The sequence below is a fragment of the Athene noctua genome, chromosome 4 (assembly GCF_965140245.1).
Source record: "Athene noctua chromosome 4, bAthNoc1.hap1.1, whole genome shotgun sequence".
In the NCBI taxonomy this organism is placed as follows: domain Eukaryota; kingdom Metazoa; phylum Chordata; class Aves; order Strigiformes; family Strigidae; genus Athene; species Athene noctua.
Window position 1 is genome coordinate 85,976,517 of NC_134040.1, and position 8,460 is coordinate 85,984,976.

General features: G+C 65.3%; 1 long non-coding RNA gene across 1 annotated transcript; it reads left to right on the forward strand.

Annotated features, from left to right (window-relative positions):
* Positions 1-716: 716 nt before the first annotated feature.
* On the forward strand, positions 717-4,069 carry LOC141959828 (uncharacterized). Its single transcript, XR_012633508.1, has 4 exons — positions 717-857; positions 1,926-2,042; positions 2,386-2,536; positions 3,882-4,069. It is a non-coding gene; the product is annotated as an uncharacterized LOC141959828 (long non-coding RNA).
* The last annotated feature ends 4,391 nt before the right edge of the window (positions 4,070-8,460 follow it).

Sequence of the window (8,460 nt, forward strand, 5' to 3'; positions counted from 1 at the left end):
AATACGCCTGCTCCTTTCACTCCGGTGTCTGAGTTGAATTGATATCCCTAATCAGCAAAACGGGGGGAGATGAGGTGGCGCTTTCCAGAGCCGAGGTCGGTGTCGGTTTGGCTTTGGGCTGAGCTGTAGCCGCCGCGGCGCTAGTTCCTGGCAAGGGGACGGACGGGGGAGCTGTCGGGGCCAGAGCTGCCGTAAATATAATCAGACAGCTTGCTCGGGTTCTCCAGCTCCTAGCGTACGCTCCAGAAGAGCGGCTGAACACGGGCAGAAATGTTCCTGGATTTATCTGGGTTTTTTTAAAAAACTATTTCTGCTATCACCAGGATTTGAAAAACTAAATTGGATAAATGTGAGTTTAGGAAAAATATCTAACAATACGTGTGCTTTTAATAGTTACTGTACTGGTCTCCCAGGGACCGAAGTTACGCTGTTTCGTCCTTAAAACAACTCTGCGCTCCCGTGTCGCGTTGTCACAGGCTTTCCTCCCCCTTCCACCCGTCCGAAGAGCCCTGAGGCTGCTCTGACCGACACTTCGGTCACCCCGCTGAGTTCTGGGTCACAAGGCGAGACTGCGCTGCCCTGCGCTGCGGCCGTGCCGGAGCTCCTCCCTCTCCGGGGGGTTATAAGATTTGGCAGCGTCGGTCCCGTCGGCCCGCGCACCGGAGCGGTCTCGCCCAGCGGCTGCTCCCGCTGGCCGGGGAAGGCTCCCCCGGCGGGGAGAGGCGATCTGCGGCGTGCGGCTGCGCCGGGCGGCCCCCGGAGTGCGCGTGCGCGGCGGCGGCCCCGCGACCGCAGGACCGGCGGCCCGTAGAGCGCGAGCTCGGAGGAGCGACGGGCACCTCCGGCGTTTATTAACGGTGCTGGTCGCTATAGTTACCGGGGGGGGGGAGCGTGGGCCGGGCCGGAGGAGCCGCAGGGGCGGGCAGGGAGGCTGCAGGCAGCGCCCCCTCCCTGTCCGGGGCCGGTGCTGGAGGAGGAGCCGGTGCGAGCCGAGGCAGGAGCGGGGCCGGGCGGCTGCGGGGAAAGGTGCGGCGGGACCGGGGGCGGAGGCCGCTCCGCGTCGGGGCCGGGCGGCGGCGGCGCTGCCCGGAGCCGCGCGGGGCTGCGCTCGGCCGGGCTTCCGGGTGCGCGGGCGGCGCGGCGGGAGCCGTAGTCACGTGCAGGGGGCTTCCGGTCGGCCATGTTGGCTCCCCGGGGCACGCCGGGAGCTGCAGTTTCTGCGCTCTCGGTTCCCCGCAGCCGCGGCGCTGGCGGGCGCGCGCGGCACGGCACAGCCCTCGGTACCGGCGCGGCCCCGCGGCGCGGCCCGAGACGCGGTTTTGTGGCGGTTTCCCGCGGGCTGCCCGCGGCTCCCCGAGACGCGGTGTGCCCCCCGGCCCGGGGGTGCGCATGCGCGGCCGCGGCGTCTCCCGGGAGTGCGCGTGCGCGGCGGAGGTGAGTGTTGGGGCTGCGGCCGGGCCGGTCCGCGGCAATAAGGGTCCCTGCCGCCTCCGTGCCCCCTCCCGAGGCCGCGCTGGGGCCGCGCGTGTCCGTTCCTGCCCCGGGGATGCCGCCGGCTGCGCCCAGCTCGGGCTGGCGTGGGGTGTCTCTGCCCGGCCTGGCGCTTCTCACGGCTCGGGGGCCAGAAGGGACGGGCGGAGCCGAGCCTTCCCGGCCGTGGGCAGCGGGGCGGGAGCCGCCGCGGCTGGAGCTGGAGGGGCCGGAGAAAGGGAAGGAAGGAGAACGTCAAGGGCATGTGGGCAGCAGCCGCCTCGCCCTGCAGGGGGAGAGCGCCTGCCTCTCCGGGTGAGCGAGGAGCCCTCTGCACAGTCCGCAGCGGGCCGGACCCAGGCGCGGAACGGCCGCGGAGCGAGCGAGCGAGCGAGGCTGCGTGTGTCGGAAGCCACGTCTTGTAAGAGCCGAGAGACACCCGCGTATTCTTTTAGGGGGAGGTCAGCCGGGCGAGTGGAGTTTCAGAAGAAGAGGAGGGGCAGGAGGAAGGAAGGAGAAAGAAGCATCTGACCTGTCCAGTTCTCCCGGCAGTGCCGGGAGCGAGAGCCGCGGTGAGTCCCGGGCCCTCGGGGCCCTGTCGCCCCCCTTGTATGTCCCAGTCCCTTCCCGCCCTTCTCTTTCCCATGCTGTGATTTTTTTTTTCTTCTTCTCTAGATCTTTTCTTTCTTTTCTTCTGCCTTGCTCCCCCTTCCTCTCTCACTTTCTCTCTCGTCTTGCTGCTCCCTTTTCTTTTTCTGTCTGCACTTCTGACTGCTTGTTCTGTACCTTTTGCATCACTCCTCAGTCCATTTCTCTCTCGATCCTTCCGTTCTGCTCCTCACTTCTCGGTTTCTCGCTCTTTCCTCTGTCCTACTCCTGCACGTAGTGTGTGATTGAATGAGGTTCTGTGTCTAGCAGGCCTCATCTCGTAAGAGCTGTGAGACACCTACATCTTCTCCTAAGTGGAGGACAGCCAGGCACCTGGAGCTGTAGAAGAGGAAGGGAGAAGGCAAACAGAAGGAGGAGTCTGACCTGTCAAATTCTCACGGCAGCGCGGAGAACTGCAGTAAGTCCCGAGCTCTTGGGCCCCTCTCATCCCTCTTGTGTGGCCTGGTCCCTCCCTGTCTTTCTCCTAGACTCCTCTCTTTCTGGTGCTGCTCAACTTTTTTTGCTCACCCGTATCTTCCGTCTTGCTTGGAGCATCTCCCTGTCCCCGTCTTGTAGGTCTTCCCTTTCTCTGCCCTGTACCCTGCCGCTCTTGTTGCCTTTCTCCATCCCTCTCTGTCCAGCTCCCTGTTCCTATTGATGCCCCTTTCTTCTTCCTGCACCCGCTGCTATTCCCTGCGATCTCCATCTCTCTCTTTCCTGCTCCCTGTCCCCCGTTTTTCATTCCTACCTCCGTCCCTCATAGCCTGTCTGGCCTTTTTCCTCAGTGTCTTTCTCTCTGGCTGACTCCCTTCTGCTGTTTTTCATTTCCTCCCTATCCATCTTGTTGCCCATCGCTCTTTTGTCTTCTCTCTCTCCATGTGTCGCTGTCTGTCTTCCAGTCACTGGTCTTTAATTCCTCCCTCTTCCCTGTAGCTTGCTGCTATTTTTTTTTCCCTGTTCTCCATCATGCTCTGCTGGGTGCCCTGTCCCTGTTTATCAATTCCTCCCTCTGCCCTGCGGTCTGTCTCTTTTCACCATTTAATTTTTGCCTCGCTCTCTCTCTGTCTGGCTCCTTGTGCCAGGTTTGCGAATTCCTTCCTCTGTGCCCCGTACCCCTGTGATCTTTGCTGCTTTGTGGCCTGTTTCTGGCTGGCGCTCTGTTACTATTCAGTAATTCCTCTCTCGATGCCTTGTAGTCTGTTGCTTTTGTCTTTTCTCCATCTCTCTGTCTCTGTTTCCCCTGTTTTAGAATACACCCCCCCACCCCCACCCCCACCCCCCTTCTTTCTGTATGCATCAGGATTAGTTTTTGGCTCCAGGTCTCTTTTTTTCTGTGTCTCTGTCCCTGTTTCCTAATTCTTCCTTCTCTGCCCTGTCACATGTAGCGATGTGATTTGTTTTGTGTTCCTTCCCATGGTTTGCTGTCCTGACTCCCCATCGCTGTTGCTTTTTCCTCCCTCTGTGCCCTGTTCTTTGGAGCTTTTTGGTCTTTCTTCCATCTTGCTTGGTCTAGCTCCCTGCTCCCCCCCCTTTTTTTTTTCCCCTCCATGTCTGTTGTGCCACCCATCCCAGCTTTTTTTTTGCCTGTTTTCTTCTCTCCCTGCTGCTTTTTTTTCTGCATATCCACGTTGGGTTCCCTGTCCCCATCCTCTCACCGCCCCATTGCTCATCTCTTGTTTTCTCTCTACCCCTGTACTAGTCAGCTAGCTGCCACCTTTCTTCTGTCTTCTTGTGTCCTGCATCTTGCTCCTCATGTTTGGCAGTTTCCAGCTCTGCCCTGCAGCTTGTTGCTCCAGGAACCGACTGACTGTTCCCGGCTGGACTGAGGAGCGTGGCTCCGGGAACAAGCGCCAAGGTGTGCCAGGAGCAGGGGCAGCATTAGGGGCCCTGAGCCCCGGAGCAGACTCACTCCCTTCTGGGACTTGTTCTGTGTGTGACTGAATAAACACTTGCTGGCTGCCGGCTGCCTTTTGTGCTTCCTTTGCCCCAGGTGAGGGGCTGGGAGGGGTGATGATGCTCTGTGGGGGTGGGTGATGGCCTCCAGCTGTGGGCTGGGGCTGGAGGGGCCCCAGGTGTGGGCAGTGAGGCTGATGGCAGCGGCCCCTCCCTGTAAAGGGCTTGCTCCGGGTGGAGGGGCGGGGCGGGGCGGGTGCTGCTGTTAAGAGCAAGGCAGCCGTCGGAGGGGTCGGTGTCAACCAAGGGAGGAGCAGAGCAGTCGCTGAGCATTGCTGGGCCCTGGCTGCACCGAGGGAGAAGGTGAGTGGAGCCGTGCCATCAGCTGGCAGCTCCTGGGGAGGATGGCGGTGCCTGCAGGGTGGCAGTGTTGGAGGTGGTGGCAGGGGCTGCCCCGAGCCGGTGGTGAGGCTTCTGGGTGCACTGGTGGGGGTTCGGAGGGGTGAGCAACGGTGTTGCTGCAGGGTCAGAAAGCAGAGAAAACCGCCTCTCGCAACCCAGCGGGAGCTGTGGTCCTGGCGTGTGGGGTTTCTGGCCAGCCGCGTTGGTTCCCTGGGTCACGCTGGGATGCGGGGTCTTACAGCGCTTGGCGTGCAGGCGGCCGTGCCGCGTTGGCCAGCGCGTGCCAGGAGCTGTAGGTTCTGCAGACTCGGCTGCCAGGCAGCCGCACCGCTCGTGGGCGCCCGTAGCGCGGCGCAGTCCTCGCTACCGCCGCGGCCCTTGTGGCGCAGCACGAGGGATAGTTTTGTTGCCGCTTTCACGTGGATTCCCGGGGGCTTCCAGCTGCTCCCCACCAAGCGTCGTGCCCGTTCCTCGAGAGCATGTGCGCAGTGACGTGCCGCTCGGCCGCCGCTCGCGCGGGGGGTGGCGCTCGCCTGCGCTAACCGCCGCTGCCTGGCAAACGCCACACGGTGCTGTCGGTGGGCGACACAGAGGTGGCCCCGTGCCCCACGCTGCCGCCCGCCAGCAACGTCAGTGCGATGCTCCGATGCCCGTGGGGGGGTGCGGCCACGCTCCGTGCCCCCTCCTGGTAAGGAAATGCCGCCGCCGCCCCACGTCACGCTGCCGGCGGGCGCTCGGTGCGCGAAGGGCAGGACTGCAGCGCCGGCCCCGCACAGGTGTGCGGCACCGCCAGAGCCGCCTTCCTGCTGCCGCAGCGTGAGGCTTGCTGGGCGTGATTCCTGGGGGTGGGCGAGGGCCGAGGCCGCCGGTGAGGCCGGCCAGCCCCTTTGGCAGGTGTGGGGGCCCCTCCTGCCCGCTGGCCACACGGCAGCGGTGGGGCAGGAAGCTTCACACCGCCTGCTGTGTCAGGCCTCGGCTCTCCTGGAGGTGATCCGGGCCGGGGGAGCCCCAGGGAGTTACCCGAGAGCTGGGACAAAGGCAGAGGGGAAGAAGATGGGTGTCCCCCGGGGGTTGGTGCTGGGTGCCTCCCCAGCTTGCCAGAGCTCCCCTTGAGCTGGCACTGGCCTCGCCCGCACCGTGTCCTGGCCCCAGGTCTCGCACCTCACCCTGAAGCCCGTCCCGTAGCCCCAGGTCACCCCCGAGCCCCGCGGGGATGGCGGCAAGCCGGCCCTTGGCGCCTCCGCAGGAGCCCCTGTGGAAGGGGGGCTCCGGCCAGGGGCGATCTACGGTAATAACGGCAGTCGCTTCACCTTCTCCCAGAGGCCTCACCGGGGCCGCGCTTGCCTGTTCCTTCCCTGGGGATGCTGTCGACTGGACCCACTTCAGAACTGTGTGGGGTTCTCTGCCTGCCCTTGTGCTCCTCGCAGCAGAGAGGTGAGAAGGGACAGGCCCCTGGGACGTTTTCTGGCTGTGGACAGGAGCTGTCACAGCTGAAGCTGGAGAGGCCTGAGAAAGGGAAAGAAGAAAATCAAGGGCATGTGGGCAGCAGCTGCCTTCCACTGCAGGAAGAGAGAGCCTGCCTCTCTGGGCGAGGCAGGAGCCCTCTGTACAGTCCGCAGCGGGCCGGACCGCCAGCGTGCGATCAGGGTCCGTGCGCGTCACCCAGAGCGCGGTACGGCCGCGCAGCGTGCGAGCGAGGCCACACGTGCAGGAAGCTGCGTTTTGTAAGAGCCGAGAGACACCCGCGTGTTCTTTGAGGTGGAGGGCAGCTGAGCGACTGCACCTCCAGAAAAGGAAGGGAGGAGAGAAGGAGAAAGAAGGGTCTGAATTGGCAAATTTTTCCTGGCAGCGCTGAGAGCGACACCTGCGGTGAGTCGCGGACCCTCGGGCCCTGTTGCCCCTCTTGGACGTTTTGGGCTGTCCCCTGGCCCCCTCTCTATCCCATGCTGCTATGATTTTTGTTGTTTTTTTCTTCCCTGTACTTCTGCTCTCGTTCGTTCCTGCTCCCACTCCCTCTTGTGTCTTCTTCTAGCTCTCCCTTTTTCTTTCTTCCAGATGCTTGGTCCTGCTCTCTCTCCTTCCTTTGTTTCATCCTCCCTTTCTCTCCTGTAACCTAGCGCTGTTATTTTCCTTGTTCAGTTCTTGTTTCAGATCGGCTTTGGGGTCTCTTTTTGCCCACAGCTTTCTCTGGCCAGTTCCCAGGCATTGTTATCCTCGGCGAGCCTGTCTGCCGCTCCATGTGCCTGCCTGCCCATTTCCCTCCCTCCTGGTAATCCCGCCTCTCCGCTGTGACCGAGCTCAGGCCGCCCCTGCTCCTGTATCTCGGCTTTCGGCACGCCCCCGTCGCTTTCGGCACGCCCCCGTCGCTTTCGGCACGCCCCCGTCGCTTTCGGCACGCCCCCGTCGCTTTCGGCACGCCCCCGTCGCTTTCGGCACGCCCCCGTCGCTTTCGGCACGCCCCCGTCGCTTTCGGCACGCCCCCGTCGCTTTCGGCACGCCCCCGTCGCTTTCGGCACGCCCCCGTCGCTTTCGGCACGCCCCCGTCGCTTTCGGCACGCCCCCGTCGCTTTCGGCACGCCCCCGTCGCTTTCGGCACGCCCCCGTCGCTTTCGGCACGCCCCCGTCGCTTTCGGCACGCCCCCGTCGCTTTCGGCACGCCCCCGTCGCTTTCGGCACGCCCCCGTCGCTTTCGGCACGCCCCCGTCGCTTTCGGCACGCCCCCGTCGCTTTCGGCACGCCCCCGTCGCTTTCGGCACGCCCCCGTCGCTTTCGGCACGCCCCCGTCGCTTTCGGCACGCCCCCGTCGCTTTCGGCACGCCCCCGTCGCTTTCGGCACGCCCCCGTCGCTTTCGGCACGCCCCCGACGCTTTCGGCACGCCCCCGACGCTTTCGGCACGCCCCCGACGCTTTCGGCACGCCCCCGACGCTTTCGGCACGCCCCCGACGCTTTCGGCACGCCCCCGACGCTTTCGGCACGCCCCCGACGCTTTCGGCACGCCCCCGACGCTTTCGGCACGCCCCCGACGCTTTCGGCACGCCCCCGACGCTTTCGGCACGCCCCCGACGCTTTCGGCACGCCCCCGACGCTTTCGGCACGCCCCCGACGCTTTCGGCACGCCCCCGACGCTTTCGGCACGCCCCCGACGCTTTCGGCACGCCCCCGACGCTTTCGGCACGCCCCCGACGCTTTCGGCACGCCCCCGACGCTTTCGGCACGCCCCCGACGCTTTCGGCACGCCCCCGACGCTTTCGGCACGCCCCCGACGCTTTCGGCACGCCCCCGACGCTTTCGGCACGCCCCCGACGCTTTCGGCACGCCCCCGACGCTTTCGGCACGCCCCCGACGCTTTCGGCACGCCCCCGACGCTTTCGGCACGCCCCCGACGCTTTCGGCACGCCCCCGACGCTTTCGGCACGCCCCCGACGCTTTCGGCACGCCCCCGACGCTTTCGGCACGCCCCCGACGCTTTCGGCACGCCCCCGACGCTTTCGGCACGCCCCCGACGCTTTCGGCACGCCCCCGACGCTTTCGGCACGCCCCCGACGCTTTCGGCACGCCCCCGACGCTTTCGGCACGCCCCCGACGCTTTCGGCACGCCCCCGACGCTTTCGGCACGCCCCCGACGCTTTCGGCACGCCCCCGACGCTTTCGGCACGCCCCCGACGCTTTCGGCACGCCCCCGACGCTTTCGGCACGCCCCCGACGCTTTCGGCACGCCCCCGACGCTTTCGGCACGCCCCCGACGCTTTCGGCACGCCCCCGACGCTTTCGGCACGCCCCCGACGCTTTCGGCACGCCCCCGACGCTTTCGGCACGCCCCCGACGCTTTCGGCACGCCCCCGACGCTTTCGGCACGCCCCCGACGCTTTCGGCACGCCCCCGACGCTTTCGGCACGCCCCCGACGCTTTCGGCACGCCCCCGACGCTTTCGGCACGCCCCCGACGCTTTCGGCACGCCCCCGACGCTTTCGGCACGCCCCCGACGCTTTCGGCACGCCCCCGACGCTTTCGGCACGCCCCCGACGCTTTCGGCACGCCCCCGACGC